At 36.5% G+C, this 18,020-nt stretch overlaps 1 protein-coding gene across 10 annotated transcripts in view; it reads right to left on the bottom strand.

Moving 5' to 3' along the window:
• The window catches only part of STON2 (stonin 2), a 206,474-nt gene that overhangs the window by 159,530 nt on the left and 28,924 nt on the right, over positions 1-18,020 (bottom strand). The window lies entirely within an intron of this gene.

Raw genomic sequence — 18,020 nt, 5'->3', positions numbered from 1 at the left:
AGGACATGGAGAGTTCCTTGAATTCTTAAAGGTTATAAAAATCAAGGTTCAGATTCTGACAGGGATGGTTAATAAGTCTGTGATCTGAACATTAGTCTCATTAAGTTCAGAGAAACTCATCACTGGGTTGGCCACAGGGTCATGAATTTTTGGCCACTGAAATTCTGGAGGAAATAGCAACACCACCAAAATCACAGATCCTCAACCTTAAAGTAGTGGGGAAATTATAATGTTGGAAAGCATTGGAAGTATTGCAAAGTTATAATGAATATGTAGGTGTGTTCAGATAGGTACTTTTTTGAGTGATGCTTTGTGTGGAAATAAACTCCTTGTCACTAGAAGTGTTTAAGCAGAAGTTAAAAAATAATTTGTTAAGGATACTGGAAGAAGTAGTTCATAGTCCAAATACATGTTGCACTAGATGTTCTCTGAGGTTCCTTCCAATTCTGAGATCCTATGATTCTATTCTATACGCCACCAGCATGTGGTGAATTGTTAAGACAGGGTAGCATTAAAGTAGGGATTCATACATCATTTTTTTGTGTCATAGACCACTTTGGGACTCTGGTGAAGTGAGAGACTCTTTAAAATTAACAGACCAGCATTTATTAAGTGTCTACTACAGGATAAACACTGCATGCTAAGCACTGGGACTTGAAAACCAGTTCCTGCTCTCAAGGAGCTCAATCTAGTAAGGAGACAACATGTAAATAACTGTACAAACAAGATATGTTTAGGATAATTGGAGATGATAAAATATATAGGATAAAATATATAGGATTACAAAAGGAATCGACTAAATTAAAATAAAGATCATTTTTTCCCAATCTAAGTTCATGGAAGCTCTGAAATCTTCGCACTCCACTCCCAGACTCTAGATAAGAATCCCTTGAATCAAAGGACACCTAGACAAGATCAGAAATAGTAGGAAGAGAGGGGAGGTGTTAAAATAGAAAGTAAAAAGATTTCAATCTGCTTTTTAATAATTCAATTCAATACACTACATACTCAGTAAACATTTCCTCTGTGCAAATGTAAGATACTGACTGGACAAAGATTAATAAAGAAGAGTCTTTTACTTGTCTGCAATGTGCAGTATTGGGCTACCCATAAGATTAACTCCCTTTTATAGTACACATAAACCAAATTAAGAATGACATTTGGGAGCTAGTCTGCGAAATACAAGTAAGGTTTAGATCATGAATTTCTCCTGAAACAACCTTTATACTGTCTCTGTATCTATCTTGTCTCTTCTATAGCCTTCAAAACAAGACCAAAAATCATTCCAAAGAAACGCAGTAGAAGGAAGGAAGGGACTTGTGGCTTCTGCTGACCCTTCACTGATAATTTTCCATTTCCGTTAACAGGGGAGGGGGAGGAGATCTTCCCTTTTCTAAGAAAGAAACACATCTGCATACGGTAAAACAAAACAAAAACAGGGCAGCCAAATGTGTTATCTCATGCAGCTGCAGCATATCTCCCAAAATGGACACCATGACAGGGGTTTTTTGTTTTTGTTTTTTGCTTGGGTTTTTTTTTTCAGTTTAGTTGCTGACTGATCACACAGAACAAGATATAAACTCTTTAGTTTGGCATTTAAAGTCCATTCACAATTTGGCCTTTACAGGCTTACTGCACATTACCCCTACCTATAATCTACCATTGGTGTGCTCAGAACTCTGGGGAATTGTTTCCACTGATTCTAAGGAGTGAAAAGGCCAGTCGGAATGTTCTCCTCAGAGTGTGTGAGTGCCTCTACCCTACAACCAAATTGGCCTTCCAGCTTTACCCCCCTTAGGACATCCTATCTCCCATTTTCCTGCCTTTTCCACCTAGACCATCTCCAGTCCTTAGAAGGCACTCTTTCCTTACTTCCAGCTCTTAGAATCCCTAGCTGCCTTTAAGGCTCTGTGTAAGTGCCTTGATTTTCTTGATAACTCATTTTTCGAGTCCTTTCCTAGAGAGATGTTATTTTATATTTGCTCCCTCTGTATATTTGTAGTTATATCTGTAATCACATTTCACCTCAATAGAATGTAAGCCCCCTGAGGGAAGAATAGTTTATTTTCCCATTTGTCTTTATGTCTTATGATTAATACAGTGCCAGCCACATAACAAATACTAAATAAATGTTTGTTTTATGAATAAAGAAAAGCCATTATTAAGTGGCATGAAACAGTTGCAAAGGAGAAACCATTCCAAATTTTGCTGACTAGGTGTTTTGGGGGAGGGGGATGAGAATCAAGTTTGGCCAAGGTACAAGTTAAAAAAAAACTGTCAAGGACTGCAGACTGCAAACCTGGAAGGGTTATCTCTTCATTTATTGCAAAAGTCTTGGATTCGAAGAAGCTATAATTAGCAGATTATTCAATTCAAACAAATAACATTAAGAACCTTCTACATGCACAGAACAGAGCTGGGTGCTAGGGTAAGACAAATAAATAAACAAGAAACAATCTTTGCTCTCAAGGAGCTTTAATATAGTGGGAAAGATAAGACAGACATACAAACTATCCCAACAACAACAAAAATTTTACTTTTTTACTTAAAGGAATCATAATTCCATCAGTGTGAAATCCCATCTTCCGCAAGGACCCTTTTTATGAGGGGCAGCTAGGTGGCTCAGTGGATAGAGCAATAGTCCTGGAGAAGGGAGGTCTTGGGTTCAAATGTGACTTCAGATACTTCCTAGTTGTGTGACCCTGGGCAAATCCCTCCCGCCCAGTAGTCTTACTACTCTTCTGCCTTGGAGCAATACTCAATATTGATTCTAAGACAGAAGATAAATTTTTAAAAAATAAAAGAAAAAAAGTATTTCTGCATCTCTATGTTTCTAAAAATTAAACTTTCTTTTTATTGTCAGTTCCAAATTCTTTTCCTCCCTCCACTCCTTCCCCCACCCACTGAGGAGGCAAGAAATACAATATCCCTTATACATGTGAAGTCATGCAAAACATATTTCCATATTAGTCATATTCCAAGAAAGAAAGAAAAAACCTAGAAAAAGAAAGAGAAAAAATGCAGCAATCAGTACTCTCTGTCCATCAATTCTCTATTTGAAGGTGGAGAGTTTTTTATTATTGAGTTCTTTGGAATTCAGGTGGAGTTACTAAGTCTTTTTCAATTATGTTTACAACATTGTTGTTACTGTGTAAATTGTTCTCCTGGTTCTACTCACTTCACTATGCATCAGTTTGTACAAGTTTTCTCTGGATCCCTTTCAATGGAAGGATCTTCCCTCAGGGATTATTTCTCACTTATTATTTATTACCTTCTATATACAAGTTTCTCTGGAGTGTGTGTATACATATATATATACACACATATATAGCTCTGTGTTTGTGTGTGTGTATGACAACACAAACACAGAGCTATTTGTGTATTGTCTCACACATTAGACTGTGGTGTGAGCTTTCTGAGGACAGGAACAGTTGGCTTTTCTTTGCATTCCTAGCACTTAGAATATAGTAAGTATTTAAAAAATGTTTATTGACTTCTTGACTTGTGTAGATACTTTTCCCATCAATGCAATGGCAACCTGCTTTATGAGTTTCTGTGCCCCCAAAATAGCTATCACCTTTAACCAGTGATGTCTTGTGGTAAGGAGTTCTATCAAATTACCAGAATACACCATTAAAAACTGCCACCACCACAACAATAAATCTTCCACTAAAGTGACAATAGAATGAATAGTATTTTTTTTTTTAACTTTTGTTACTTATTTGGTGCAGACGAGTAAAGTGCTTTGCCAACCTTAAGACACTATGTAAATGTTAGGTCTTATTATTTTGACTCAACCTAAGAAAGAATGCATATACTGGTACAGCCATACAGTCTGTTGCTGGACCAGTCTCAAGACCTTCCTAGTTTTGTAGGTCCTGCCAGGACTTGTGTTCTACAGGCAAAGTCTATGAGAATACAGGATCACTACCATAAAACGGCATGAAAAATGAATAGGTGTTACAAATAAGGAATTACATGAAGTACAAGAATGGAATGATTTTCCCCCCAGGGTTGAGAAGACAATTAGGGTAGATTAAATAGTAAGAACAACCCATGTGTTCATGTGAAGTTTTGCAGTTTACAAAGTGCTTTTTCAGTATTATTAGGCTCGTTTTGCAGGTGAGGAATCCAAAATTCAAAGGAATTAAGTCTTGCATGCAGAAAAAGCAATAAATAAAGTATCAGGGTAGGAACTCAAATCCAGGTCTTCTGAAAGTAAAGACTTTCACCTTTAAATCATACTGTCTTCCTGAAGGTGATGGCATTGAAACTGGGTCCTAACTCATGGAGAGAATTTGGGGTAGAAGCATGTCAAGCCTAGTAGGCACAAGACAATTTTGTGGCACAGTGAGTAGAGCTCTGAATCTTGGGTCAAAATGATCTGAGTTCAAATCCAAACTCAAACACTTAATAACTGTAACTCTGAGTGAGTTATTTAATCTTTGTTGCCTTCATTTCTAAATCTGAAAAATGGGAATAAATAGCCTTGGCTTCCCAGGGTTGTTGCAAGGATAAAATGAGATAATATTTGCAAAGTATTTTATGCAAACCAAAAAGTTCTCTATAACTATTATTATGAGGAAAATGATGAACAAATGCAATCACTTGGAACTAAGAAACATAGGAAAAAATAAGAGGAACATATTCCAGTTCAGTTGGAATACTGAGTGCTAGGGAGTAGAGATAAAGAAAAAATGTGAGCTAAGTCTAGAAAGGTGGGTAATATCAGATTGTGATCATCTGATATGCAAAAGAAATTCTCATTTTATGAAAATATACACATTTAACTGGGCACATTTAACTGCTATAATTTAAAGAAGTATCTTTGCTTGCTCAATTTGTTTTCAACTACGTCCAAGATAGCCTTTGTCCCAAACTAGTACCCTAGCCTTACCCCATAATTCCTTTATACTTTTAGCTCCATCTCCCCTTCCAACTCCCACCTCAACAAAAACTACAACAGTTTCCAAGCAGCTGACTATCAAGGAGAGGAAGGTATAAAAAGAGAATCTGGGTAGATCTAGAACACTTAAGGAGGTTTTACTAATAAAATTAATGGACCTACCTCCAGCCAGAAGGTCCAATCCTAAATAACTAACATACAAGACCAAGTTTTACTCTATTCTCCTTAAGCAGAATTATAACTAATTATGTTCTCCCAGTAAGGATCTCTGAGCTACTGAATAATGGAAGATCTTTGAAGTCCCCTTTTTCTACAAAGATTAGTTTAGATTGGGACAGTATGGAATAGCAGAAAGTAATCATAGGATTTAGGACCAGGAGGGATCCTACTAGGAGTAACAATGATAAGTTAGAGAAGAAATGCCTCTGCCACTTATTACATGGGTTGGTTTCTGGGGTCTCACTTCCTTTATAAAATGTGAGAGGACAAAGTGAAAAGAAGGGGACATACACATGTAGCAAATAATCTCCATGATCTCTTCTAGTCCTAATGCTCAGACATCTGTTATTTAAAACCAAAGTATTACTTTTAGATAGAAATTGTCAACAAAAAGCAAATGGGAAGCAGTCATTTGGCCTTGTGACTCCCTGTCTCTATTATTTTGATGGCTAAGAATTATGCACACTATTGTTTTTCCAAGTCAATGGAATTTCCCACAGTTTATGCCTATTCTTCCCTCTACCACTTCATCCTGGGCAAATGAAACAGAAAACCTAATAAATAATTCTGTCCTATAAATTTATTTTGCTTTATTTTTTATAACTTATTCAAAGACCAAACACTCATCAAATGCCTACTGTGTGCAATGCATTATGTGCCTGTCACTAGAAAAGAGATGAGAATGGGTAGAAAGAGCTGGATTTGGAGTCACAAGCATTCTGGTCCAAATCTCAGCTTTGCCACCTACTACCTGTGTGACCTGGCAAGTCTGGGCCTCGTTTGTAAAATAAGAAGTTGAACTATCTAACCCTTAAGGTCTTTTCCAGGTTTTTTCTTTGACTCCTTACTCTCAAGTTATTTCTCTCTGCCTTCTCCCTTCCAACCTGCATGTGAATACTGATTCTTAAAAATTCCACTGGGGATTAAACACAAACCTTTATTACATATACTTAGTCACACCATCACTAATAGTATTATTTCCCATGCTAGACTTATCACTGTCAGCAGCTCTTGCGAAACAGAAAAACCACAAATTCAAGCCATATAAGCCATAAATGGAAACAGCAGATTTCCTCATTAGGGAATATAAGAGGCAAGCTCAGTTCCCTAAGATCTCAGGTTTTTTATTTGACTTTCAAAGAGACACCGAATTCCAAAGGAGGTTCAATTACTTCACCTGAAATGTAAAATAACTCCTTGCCTATCACACAACCGGCAGCAATAAGTGGGAACTGAATTGTTTTTACCAAACAGATCACTATTGTCCTTTTCCATCTTTCAGCCCTCATAAACCTGTGAAAAGATTGTTATTTATACTGACCAGATCTATTCTTTGGAAGTAGTGATTCAATTATGGAAATATAGAAGGGGAAGAACGGGTGTGAGAAATTTATTGCTGTCTGCTCTTCCCCTCAACACATAATTGTTTAATAAAGAAAGAAGATTCAATAGAAAAATTCCTGCCTCATAAATGTGGTTTGAAGTTCAGGAGAAATATGACGGGGTTCTAGAAAGTTTAAACAATCAGTGTTCTTGGTCTGTTGATCACTCTTTCGTTCTGGCTGAAGCAATAGTATGGGGCTTGATGCAACAGGAAAAGACTTTAACTGACAGAGATTATAAGAGTTCAACTTGGATCCCACTGGGGGATATTCAATCAAAGAGGCCAGTTCTACCCTGGCAAAATGAAGCTGAGAACTGAAGCAAATGGATATCTAGATAGTTTAACCAATATGGCTTCTTCATATGAATTCTCAGTAATTTCCTTAATGTTTTCTTTTGCCCATGGGGACATAAGGACTCCTAAAAAGATGCTTTTAACTTCACCTCAGGTGGCAATTTCAGTCTTCATGAGATTTATGGTTAGAATCACAGTTATCCGTCACTTCAGGGCATAGCAGAGACTGCAATATTACACCATCAACCACAAAATGTTCAGTTCTGAAGAGTCAGGGAACAACAATATAGTGAATTCAAACTACCTAGGTCAAAGGAAGACGTAGGAGTACCCCCACTTTATGCAGATTTTGGCTAGGAAATAAATGTATATTTACATGAAGGTTAAAAGAGGGAAAGGTTATTCACTTTACAGAAATGGTTATTTGCATTACCAAATTAATTCCAATAGGATTCTTTTAAGTAGTTAAAAATGAATTTTGTCTTCAGGAACACATCTATAGTATAAAAAAAGTTTCACTTGTAATTATTCTATCCTTTATATGTTTCTAATGACCCACTATCCAAAAGGCACAATTATGATTTTTTCCCAGTAATGTAGATGTATTTATTTACACTAATTTTCCTATGCATTCTCATATGATTTTGTTTAAGACCAATGACTATTTACAAGTGGTTGGACAATGTGAAGAGTGCAAGCTCTGCTCTCTAAAAGACTAATACAAAGCTAATGGGCTAAACTGAAGGTCAATCCTATGACTTTGAGGCTCAGAATTATACTCTAACCAAGAAAGTTATTTAGCTAAAAGATTTATGTGAAAGGAAATAGAAAGACCTTAAATGGCAAATATTAACAAACAAACATGAGTAAGGAATGTAGGAAAGATTGGAACTAAATAAATAAAACCAGTGCCAATCTTTGTAGACATGGAACATTCACTACTTCTGCAAATTGGGTTGATAATCGATTCACATGTCTTTACCCTTTATTTCCTAAAAGTGGGAGGAAGAGTTTGAGTAAAGGAGAGAGAAAAATCATTTTTTGACTGTATCACCCATAGAATGAAACCAAAAGACAAAAAGAAGAGGAAGAGAATTTCTTCCTAGTAGAGCCTCTGAAGACACTGGTTTTTAAAGCATTCTTCCTTTTACTCTCAAACAAGGTCATTCATAGTCTTCCAACTGCTCTAAACAAGTCTTGAGACTGAGCCAAGGAGGACAAAATATCAGAGGAGGAACATCCTGAGAAGGGAAAACTGAAGACTGAGGTGAGTGTGAGGGTAGCACAAAGAAGGAAAAATATGGAAGTGAATGTAAAATTAGCAAAGTCCTGAATGTTTACACACTAAAGAGTGTTTTGAGAATTTATTCCTGCGTTATTCCAAACTTTATAGATCTATGCCATTTGGATATAAGTATTAGAATTTATAAATATAATCTTTCCTCTTATCATGATTCATTTCCCCAACAGGACACTAGGAAATAGTCATTTAAATAGCTAAGTGCTATGAGAATCAACAAAGAATGTCATACATTTGGAATTTCAAAAAGGATATAAAATAACTCTGAAAAATGTTTTAATTTTTAAGTATCTTCATACCTTTTCAGGTTCAAGGGCCACCATTCAAGTGATGCTTTCAAGCTTATAAAGATGTATATTGTTGTGTTTAAGATATCCAGGAAAAGGAAAAGGCTCAAAGAAAGTTCCATACTTGATGTCATCAGGCATGAAAATGAGTATGAAAATTCTGAGAATGTAGTTTCTTTCAAATTTTGAAGTATATACCATAAAACCATAGCCAAAATTGTACTTTCACAATAATGAATAGGATGATTTCAGAAAGAACTGGAAAGACCTACATGAACTGATGCAGAGTGAAATAAGCAGAACCAAGAGAACATTATATATAGTAACTGAAATGTTGTGGGATGATCAAAAATGTGACATACTTTGCTACTAAAAGCAATACAAAGGTCCAAGACAATTCTGAGAGTTATGAAAAAGAATGCTACCCACCTCCAGAGAAAGAACTGTTGGAGTATAAATGCAGGTGAAAACATATGATTAATCACTTGTTTATTTGGGTATATGACTTGGGGTTTTGGTTTTATAAGATTAGTATCTTACAAAAATGAATAATATGGAAATATGTTTTAAGTGATAACATAGATATAATCCAGTGGAATTGCCTGTCAATTCTGGAAGGGGGGGGAACAAAGAGGGAAGGGAGATAACATGAATCATGTAACTTTGGAAAACCTATGTGTAAATTTGTTATTGGAATAAAATAAAGAAAAAATAAAGAAAAAAATAGTCCTTCTGTTCATGTGAGGTACATGTTTGATAAATAGAATTTCTCAGTTATTTTTTTTTATCCTCCAAGAGAAAATTAAAGACATTTTCTTGGGAGTTAGAGAAACTCTACTATCATTTGGAAAAACTAGCAAAAAGGTCAGACACCAATTCAGTGACCACATTCACAAACTATAACCATCTTTGCAGAAATCCTATTGAATGGGGTCAAATAGGGTACTTAGATGGCCAATTTGGAGTAATGTCTTTTCTTTTTTTTTTTTAAGCCAACTCTGGTATTGGGAACTCCTGATGAGAGAGCTTCTTCTTTCAATGCTGACTATCACCGCCTCTTCAACTTTAAAGAATTGTTGAGTTGCCTGAGGAACTGAGAGAAGAAGGGCCTTGCACAGTTCCATAACCAGTAAACATCAGAAGCAGAAAGTGGGCCCAGGTTTTCCTAAGATCAGCAATTATGCCAGGATACCTCATATAGACCTTTGCTTACATAAATAAGAAATGTACTTATTACTTAGTCCCTAGAAGAAATGTGAATGAGAAGCTATACTCCTCTGATGCTGCTTTATTTTCTCTCTATAGAATTCTACATTCTATCCAAATTCTATTTCTCACTTCTAAAACATTCTTGAGCTTTTGTTCTTGTCTTGGTATATGTGACTCTCCTTAATTGAATTAGAATCTCAAAGTTGTAAAGGAACTCAGAGCCACCTAGTCTAACACCTCAGAACAAAAATCCTCCTCTGCTTCACCTCTTTAATCTAATATAGTTTTAAAATAAAAAGTACAATTATTTTTTAATGTCAAGTTTCTCCATTGAGTAAATAAATACATCATTACAAAGACAGGATCTTGAAAACAAGAAGTTTTCTCTCATTTTACATGCTATATTTAAAATGACAAAAAGATATATACAAATTGTATAAATCTTTACAAAATAGAATTTGAAATTTAAAATATCATACATGCTTCCAGTCCTTTCTGTCTTTGTCACCTTATACTTTTCTTGTAAAATTATGGTTTCATTTTTGTCTTATCCAGCAATCCTAAGTCTTCCATATTGATTTGAGAAATATTTCCCCATTCTATCACTCTTTAGGACATGGTCTTTTTTTTTTAATAAACTTTGTTCTTTTGAACCACTGAAATTTTTGCTGGTGGGTCCATCTAATATGTTTCTTTCTTAAAAAACAAACAAACAAACAAACAAAAATCTATCTTTTGTCTTAGTATCAATTCTAAATAAGAAGAGCAATAAGGGCCAAGCAAATGAGGTTAAGTGACTCGCCCAGGATCACACAGCTAGGAAGTGTCTGAGGTCACATTTGAATCCAGCACCTCCCATCTCTAGGCTTGACTTCTTAATCACTGAGCCATCTAGCTGCCCCCTTTCCTCCCATTTGAGGTTTTCTTGGCAAAAATACCAGAGTGGTTTGCCATTTCCTTTTCCAACTCATTTTACAGATGAAAGACTGAGACTAACAGTTAAACGACTTGCCATGGGTTACCCAGCTAGTAAGTGTTGGAAGCCAGATTTTAACTCAAGACGATGAGTTTTCCTAACTTGAGGCCAGTCACTCTCTCTACTGTGCCACCCAGCTGCCCTGCCTGGCACATAGTAGGTCTTTAGCAAATATTTATTGATTAGTTCTTCAGAGTGGTTTCCAACCCCTCTTTTTTACTAGCCTTCACAAAAAGGAAAGACAAGTTGTCATTTCTCACTGGTCATTTCTCACCCTTACAGAATGGAGTCTTGGCCCAGGATACTCCGTAGAGAGCGAGGCATTGGAGGAGCCATACATCTCCCTGTATGCTTCTCCCCTGTATGATCTTGGCAAACTCTCGGTATCTTGGTTACCTCATCTAAGAGATATGGTGATAATACTAGAAACCTGCCTTCTGGAATTTATGGAAGATGGGGGAAAGTGGGCAGGAGGGGGGGGATAAGGAGGACCCAATCTGATAGCAACAGAAGGCATTTTGTAAATATCCAATTGCTAGATAAATGATGTTTAGTAACACCTTCCAATGAATGTGTTAAGGGTTTTAAATACCTTCTGAATGGTTTCCTCACCCCCTTCCCCACTGGCTCTCACTCTGGTAGGGTGTTGCTTACTGCTTTTGAAACTTCAGGCTGAGTTTCCAGGGAAACCTAAGGAGGGAACTGCAGGAGTTTATTACTGAGTCGACAAAGGGAAGGCGTTACTGCGGCAAAGCACACAGTGGGTAGGGGAGGTGGTGGTTGAGGAAGAAGATGGGCTTTCTGAAGTTAACTACTGAGGGAAACAGATGGTTCTGACCAAAGCCTGGTATAGCCTAAAACCCTCCTGGTGATGATGTTCCATCCCAAAGCTTTCTCACCCACATTCAATAGATTACACTAAATGAGAAGTATATGTATAACCTTCCTGAATTTGTCAGAATGGTTCTGGCTCAAAAATATGTCTTCTAGCTGGGCAATTTTGTTTGGATTAATGAGATTGAAAGCTTTTTCCACCCTCCAGGTTTCTTTCAGATTTTTAACTAAGAGTCAACAAGATCCCTGGAATTAGAAGGAAATTATGGGTACTTATGTAGAAAATGGCATGATGAGAGGATAACAAGACATATGACTTCACTGAATGGGGTAACTCTGAGATATCTATGTGAAAGAACTTTGTAACCTTAAAATATGAGGTAAAGATAAGCCATTATTATTTTTTCTGGGCTTCAGTTTACATGTTTATAAATTATAGAAGACTTTTTGAAAGCAAGAATTTTATTTTCTTTGTATGCTCCATACTGTAGGGAAGTAGTAGGCACATGGTAACCACTGGATGGCAAGAGGGAAATGATTTCTCCATTTTGGGGGTAGTAATAACACCTTCTTACATTTATTTTAGCATAAAAATGCATTGATTATGTTCAGGTTAACATATGCTAACTAACTTTCTTAGAAGCTATGTCACCTCCACTCCACTCACCAAAAATTTCCACTAACCCTCCCCCACCAGAGAATTGGCTCTGTCCCAAAGCCTCCCAGGGCTTACTTACATAGGCTATCTTTGGTGTCATCTAGCTTAGTTCCAGGTCTCTGAAACACTTCCTGGACATCTTTCCTCTTTCTAAATCTTTTTTAAAAGGCTAGTCTTTTACCATTTAAAAGTAAGCTCCTTAAGGGCAGGGACACTCATGTTTGATTTTATCTAACCCTACTACTAAGCATAAGCACTTAATAAATGCAATCAGTGTGAGGAATAAGAAATCCAAGTGAATGAAATAAAATTAGTTTCCTTTTAAGAATTTTTGCAACAAACCTAGAGACAACTAGGGACTTTGGTGTCACAAAACCAAGAAAGGAACTCAATGCATTGGGGAAGCTTACAGAACCCAAATATATTACATCTATAGTTCCCACTTGTAAAGCACTTCCTTTACAACAACCTGATGATGGAGGTCGGGCAAATGTTATTTTCATTCTACAGAGAAGAAAACCAGGACTTGAAAGGAGAAGTGAAATGACTGGCCAAAAGTTCCAGTTAATTGATACCAGGGCTGAGATTAAACCCAGGACTTCTGAGTCTCTGACCAGTGTTCTGTTGCCTCTAGTGATTTTTCTAAATCAAATTTCATTGGGGTTATTTGTTAATTGCCATCTCAATAGTCTGTTTTTCACTTATCACTCCTTTGGTATACCAAAAAGCTCAGAAATTTCTGCAAAGCACAGAGAAGTTCTGGGAAGGTCATAAATACTTAATAATTGTGATTTTTCTAAGTTATAATGGAAAAGTCTGAACTGAGTGTGCTAAGTCATTAAGACTCCCCCAAAAATTGTTAGATGGCATCTCATCTATGAAATATCTTTACTTAAAGATAGTGTGGAGTAGGCAGGATGTGGGGAAGAAGGGGAGGAAGTAGAAAGTTTGTGAAGGGTCAGTCTGACACTGACCATATATCTGGCTTTCACTTCAGTTACCAGTGGTAACAACATATTTAGAATACTGGTTAGGAGTTTAGAGGATTATTTTTTAAAAATCTTGTCAAAAACTGAGCAAAAGGCAGCTGGGTAGGTAGCACTATGAATAGAATAGCAGGCCTAGAGTTGGGAAGACATGGATTCAAATCTGGACTCAGACACTTCCTAGCTTTGTGACCTTGGGCAAGTCACTTAACCCTGTTTATTAAGCTCTTGATCTTCTGTTATGGAGTTGTTACTAAGATAGAAAGTAAGTGTTTAAAAAAAAGATCAAGCAAACAAAACTGAACCTCAGTAGAGTTCAAGGTTTCAGCATAAGCAAAGACTTAGTTAAAATAAAGATGAACCTCAAATTTTATGTCATACTTATCATGTTGAATACAGTGCTGGAAAGTTAGCCTTTTCTCCTCAAAGGCAATTTTAGGAATGCATTGTCATTATAGATATAGTGAGTCACGGGTAAGGGGACTGTTGTTACTCATCAACAATCTTAAGCCAATCCAAGAACACTGTTCTTATTAACTTGGGTTCTTCTGGGTCATTCACAGTGAATGGAGGAGGTAGTTATAATTAGGATGACCAAGAAGCACCAACACTAACCTATTAGTGCTCTCAAATGAAATCAGAGCTTTGTTGATTCCTATACAAACTACCCAAAATTACCACCAAGCAAGTACAGTCAGTTCTAAATGGGGAATACTGAGAGGTGTTTTGGTTTAGGGCTGGGATATGTTGACAGATGTTGGTGAGGAGCTTTGACCCAAATGATAGGATGCTCTAAGCCAGGATTATGGGAGTCTGGGCAGAATTTCAAAGGGGCAGGACAAGGCAAGACTTGTATATTTCCTGTTTTCCCTTCTGGTTTCTTACAAGAACTCACTAATGAAAAGTAACTCTATTTAACACAAGGAAATCCAATCATATGTATAGACTCCAGTGCTTATACTCAGAGAAGATCCATGAGCAAAAATGTGAAGTAGGAAAAAGTCTATCTTTGGTATCCTTCCACTTTCTGATTTCTTGAGATCTGTTTTGCTAATACTCCTATACCATCATCCACTTCCTACAGAAAATTATTTTTATTAACTAATGCCATGTAAAAACAAACAATTCTGAAAGACTTAAGAACACAATGATCAATAAAGATTCCAGAAGTGTAGTGATGAAGAATGCTACCTACCTCATAACAGAGAGATCAATGAATATGCAGAATGAGATATATATATTTTGGATATTGGTAAAATATGGGAATTTCTTCAATTTGATTTTGCTAATTTATTTTTTAAAGGTTTTCTTTTTCTTTTTTTTTCAGGGAAGGGGAGATGGAAAGAAAAATAAATGTTTGACAACTGAAAAGGTAATTTATTTTTAAAATATTAGCTAACATAATAGCATTAGGTATCACCCCTCCAAGAGTGTTTCTATTTTTAGAGATGGCTCTTGAAAACCAAAAAGCACTGAATAGCCAAAGGAATAGTTTGGGTTTTTTTTTTTTTACTACTCACCTATTGATACTGAGTATTGATTCCAAGGCAGAAGAGTAGTAAGAGCTAGGCAATTGGGGTTAAATGACTTGTCCAGGGTCACACAACTAGGTAGATTCTACTTAGCTACCTGGAATGGATTTCTAATAGTCTAGTTTCTGACACTGTTGAAAGGTGATAGTAGAAATACCATGTAAAGAATACAAGCTTATATGTCAAATCACTATATGTAATAATAATGTGACATTTATGTAGCATTTTATAATTCATAAGAATGTTTTCTTCATCATGACCCTATGATGGCTATGGTTTCCATTTTCTGGATGAGGAGAATTAGAGACTCATAGATCTCATAGAGTTTAAATAATATTCCTAGGGAGACACAACTAATAAGGGATTGTGCAAAGGAGATTTACCCTTCCTCCTTTCTGGCAGCCCAAAGATGACATATCTCTTGTTGACTACCTGGCATGAGCCTGAACTTGCCCTTGAGGCAAAGATTGTGTGAAGGAAATCATTAAGTGAATTGGATCACAAAGATAGAATGGCAGTTGAAAAAATGCAGCAATAGAGTCAGGAGATCATCAGATGGGGGCAGGGTAATATCTTCTGCACTGCCCCCTGGACTTTGGATTTTGTTCACTTCTCTTCTGTTTGTTGTTGGCTGGGCTTCCCTGTAAGTGTGACTAGGAGGCCCTAATGGCGGCCATAGAATAGCAAGCTAAATGGAACAGAAAGGAAAGTACCTATATATGTCTCTCCTATTTTTCTGTCTTTTCCACCCTACTACTTTTGATTTAATAAAATTATTAATTTATGGCTAGTCTAATAATTTTCCCTCTTATAGGATTAAGCTGTAATTCAAACATCCCACTTTGCATCTGAAGCTTGGTCTTAATTTTAACTCCATAGAACAAGATGCCCCTCTCAGGATAAACTCATCATCTCTAATCTCATCACGAAGCAGCTAATTCAAAACTAGACATCACCTCCTTCAGCCTTCTCCTCCTTTTTATTGTAGTACTATACTAGAAAGCTAGAGTACCAAACTCCTCTCCAAACCTTCCTTTATAAAAGGGCAGAAATTGGACTTTCAGTTTACACTACTTTGCATCTGCAGCTCTACCTGGTTTCAACTCCATGGAATCCCCCCCTTTCCTAACCTCTTTTAGTGTATTAGTCTATTAGATTGTAAGCTTCTTGAAGACAGGGACTGTCTTTTGCTTAATTTTATCCCCAGTGCTCAGTATACTACCTGACACATAATAAGTAATTAACAAATATTTGTTGAATTACTGAATTCTGTCTCATTCTTTCTATATCATGTTCGTTCTTGCTGCTATCATTCACTGGGTACCTTTGTTCTACTTTGATGGACAGATTTAATAACCATCATCACCAGGAAGGACTGAGTTAGAGCTTCATGCCTCACAGTATTAAGAAACCTATGACTACAACTAAAGCATAACAAAATGCTGAACAGTACACATATTCTACTAATTACTCAAGCAGCAACCTAATTCCCTCATTGAAATGCAATATTTTACCAATCCCTTTTACACATCCCTTTTCTAGCATGGGGAAAGCATGTTTAAATATATACATTTTTGCTACTGTGTGTGTATGTGTGTGTGTGTGAGAGAGAGAGAAAGAGACAGACAGACAAAGAGAGAAAGAGAGAGAGAGAGAGAGAGAGAGAGAGAGAGAGAGAGAGAGAGAGAGAGAGAGAGAGAGAGAGAGAGAGAAAGTGGTAGAATTCAGAACACTAACTGAAGCTTCTACATGTTGATACCTTGGCCTTTAAAGAAAATAAACAGGGCAGGGATGCTTGTTTCAACAATCTGTAGTATTAAGCAAAAAAGAAACAGAAAACAATGATGTATAAATGAACCAAATAATCAGAACATTTGAGTGACTGGCCAGAATATTTGAAATTACAAATGAAAGGAGTGGTGTAGCTTCAAATATTAGCTTCAAGGATAGGAACCAGAATTCATTCCTATTAACAACAAAATTCCTCAGTAACTACCTTTTCCCTTACTCCACCCCAAATTTCTAATTACAATTCACTGAGGTATCAAAAAGCATTTTTTCTATTGTTAGTTGCCTAACCCCTTCGTATATCTTTATATTCTATTTTAGCATTTTCAAAGAATATAATATTACTTTTAATTACAACATGACTACAAATGGCATTGCCCCTCTCCTTTCTTCTTGGTCACATATACTTGAAGTGTCTACAAAGGCCCAGGGCCACAGTTTGAACAATTTTGTCTTACTCTTTAGATACATCTTCTAAAAAGAAGGCTGTGCATGACAAGTTTTGAAGAAGGAAAGAATAACTTCAACAGAAAAACACACATTGTGGAGAAAGAATAAAATCAAGAGAATTATCTAATTCTATGTAGTCTCAAACAGGACAGTTAAGAGCTAAGACCAAAAAGATACTCAAATTCTCTTGGGTTTTTCTTAAAATTTGATGTATGGATTTTGAAATAAAACTATGAAATAACAACATTGTCACTATATTTTGAATAAGGGGGTGTGGCTTTGAATTCTAGCTTTGCCATTAACTATCTATATAATCCAAGTCAAATCATTTCACTTTCTAGACCTCAGTTTCCTTATCTGTAGAATGAAGGGATTAGACTAATTGACCTGTAGGATCTCTCTAACAGATGTAAAACGTGTGATCATAAATAAAGATTGTTTTATCTTCCTCCCCCTTAACAGCTAAAAATACATTTGCAATACATTAAGCTAAAAGGTGCGGTTCCCATATATTTATTCAAGCCAGGAAAAACAGTGATACCCAGTATTACAAATGGTAGAGAGCATTTGCTCAGGGAGGTAGAGGAGCCAGCAGTTTCCAAATACCATTCTTAATGATTCACTCAAAGATCCATACCACACAATCAGCTCCCTTCTGTAGGGCCATCCATAGAATATTTTTGATGGGAAGCTGGTTTTCAGCACTTCCTTTCTGTGGGGTAGTAGAAGACATGCAAACACAGACACTTTTCTCTGCCCTACCATTCCATTAGCCTCTTCCAGGAGTTAAACACTCAGATAAGCAGATCCACAGGTAACTAGACCTAAAGAACAATCAGACTAATTGGAAGAAAGCTATCTCTTGGACATGACAAATAAATATACTTTTCCCTCTCCTTATTTTTTGCAAGCAAAAAGTGTGAGCACTGTGGATAGAGAGGAGATATTGAAGAGAAAACTGCCAGAAACAAGACTATGAAGTTTCAGCAAGAGGAAGGTTTGAATCCGCATTTCCACAGTCAATCTCTTTAAGGTGACAAGTAGTCAGTGGGACTGAGAGCAGCTGCTGGAGTTTGCATCACTAAAGAGAGAGACAGATGCAAGGTGCTCCAGGACAATGCACCAGAGAATAATAAACAGAGGGAGACAAGGAGAGGGAAATCTGTTTAGATGGTCACCTGCTTAGCACAGCAATCT

This window comes from Monodelphis domestica, chromosome 1 (genome assembly GCF_027887165.1).
Source record: "Monodelphis domestica isolate mMonDom1 chromosome 1, mMonDom1.pri, whole genome shotgun sequence".
NCBI classification, from domain to species: domain Eukaryota; kingdom Metazoa; phylum Chordata; class Mammalia; order Didelphimorphia; family Didelphidae; genus Monodelphis; species Monodelphis domestica.
This window is presented reverse-complemented; position numbering and strand designations above follow the sequence as displayed.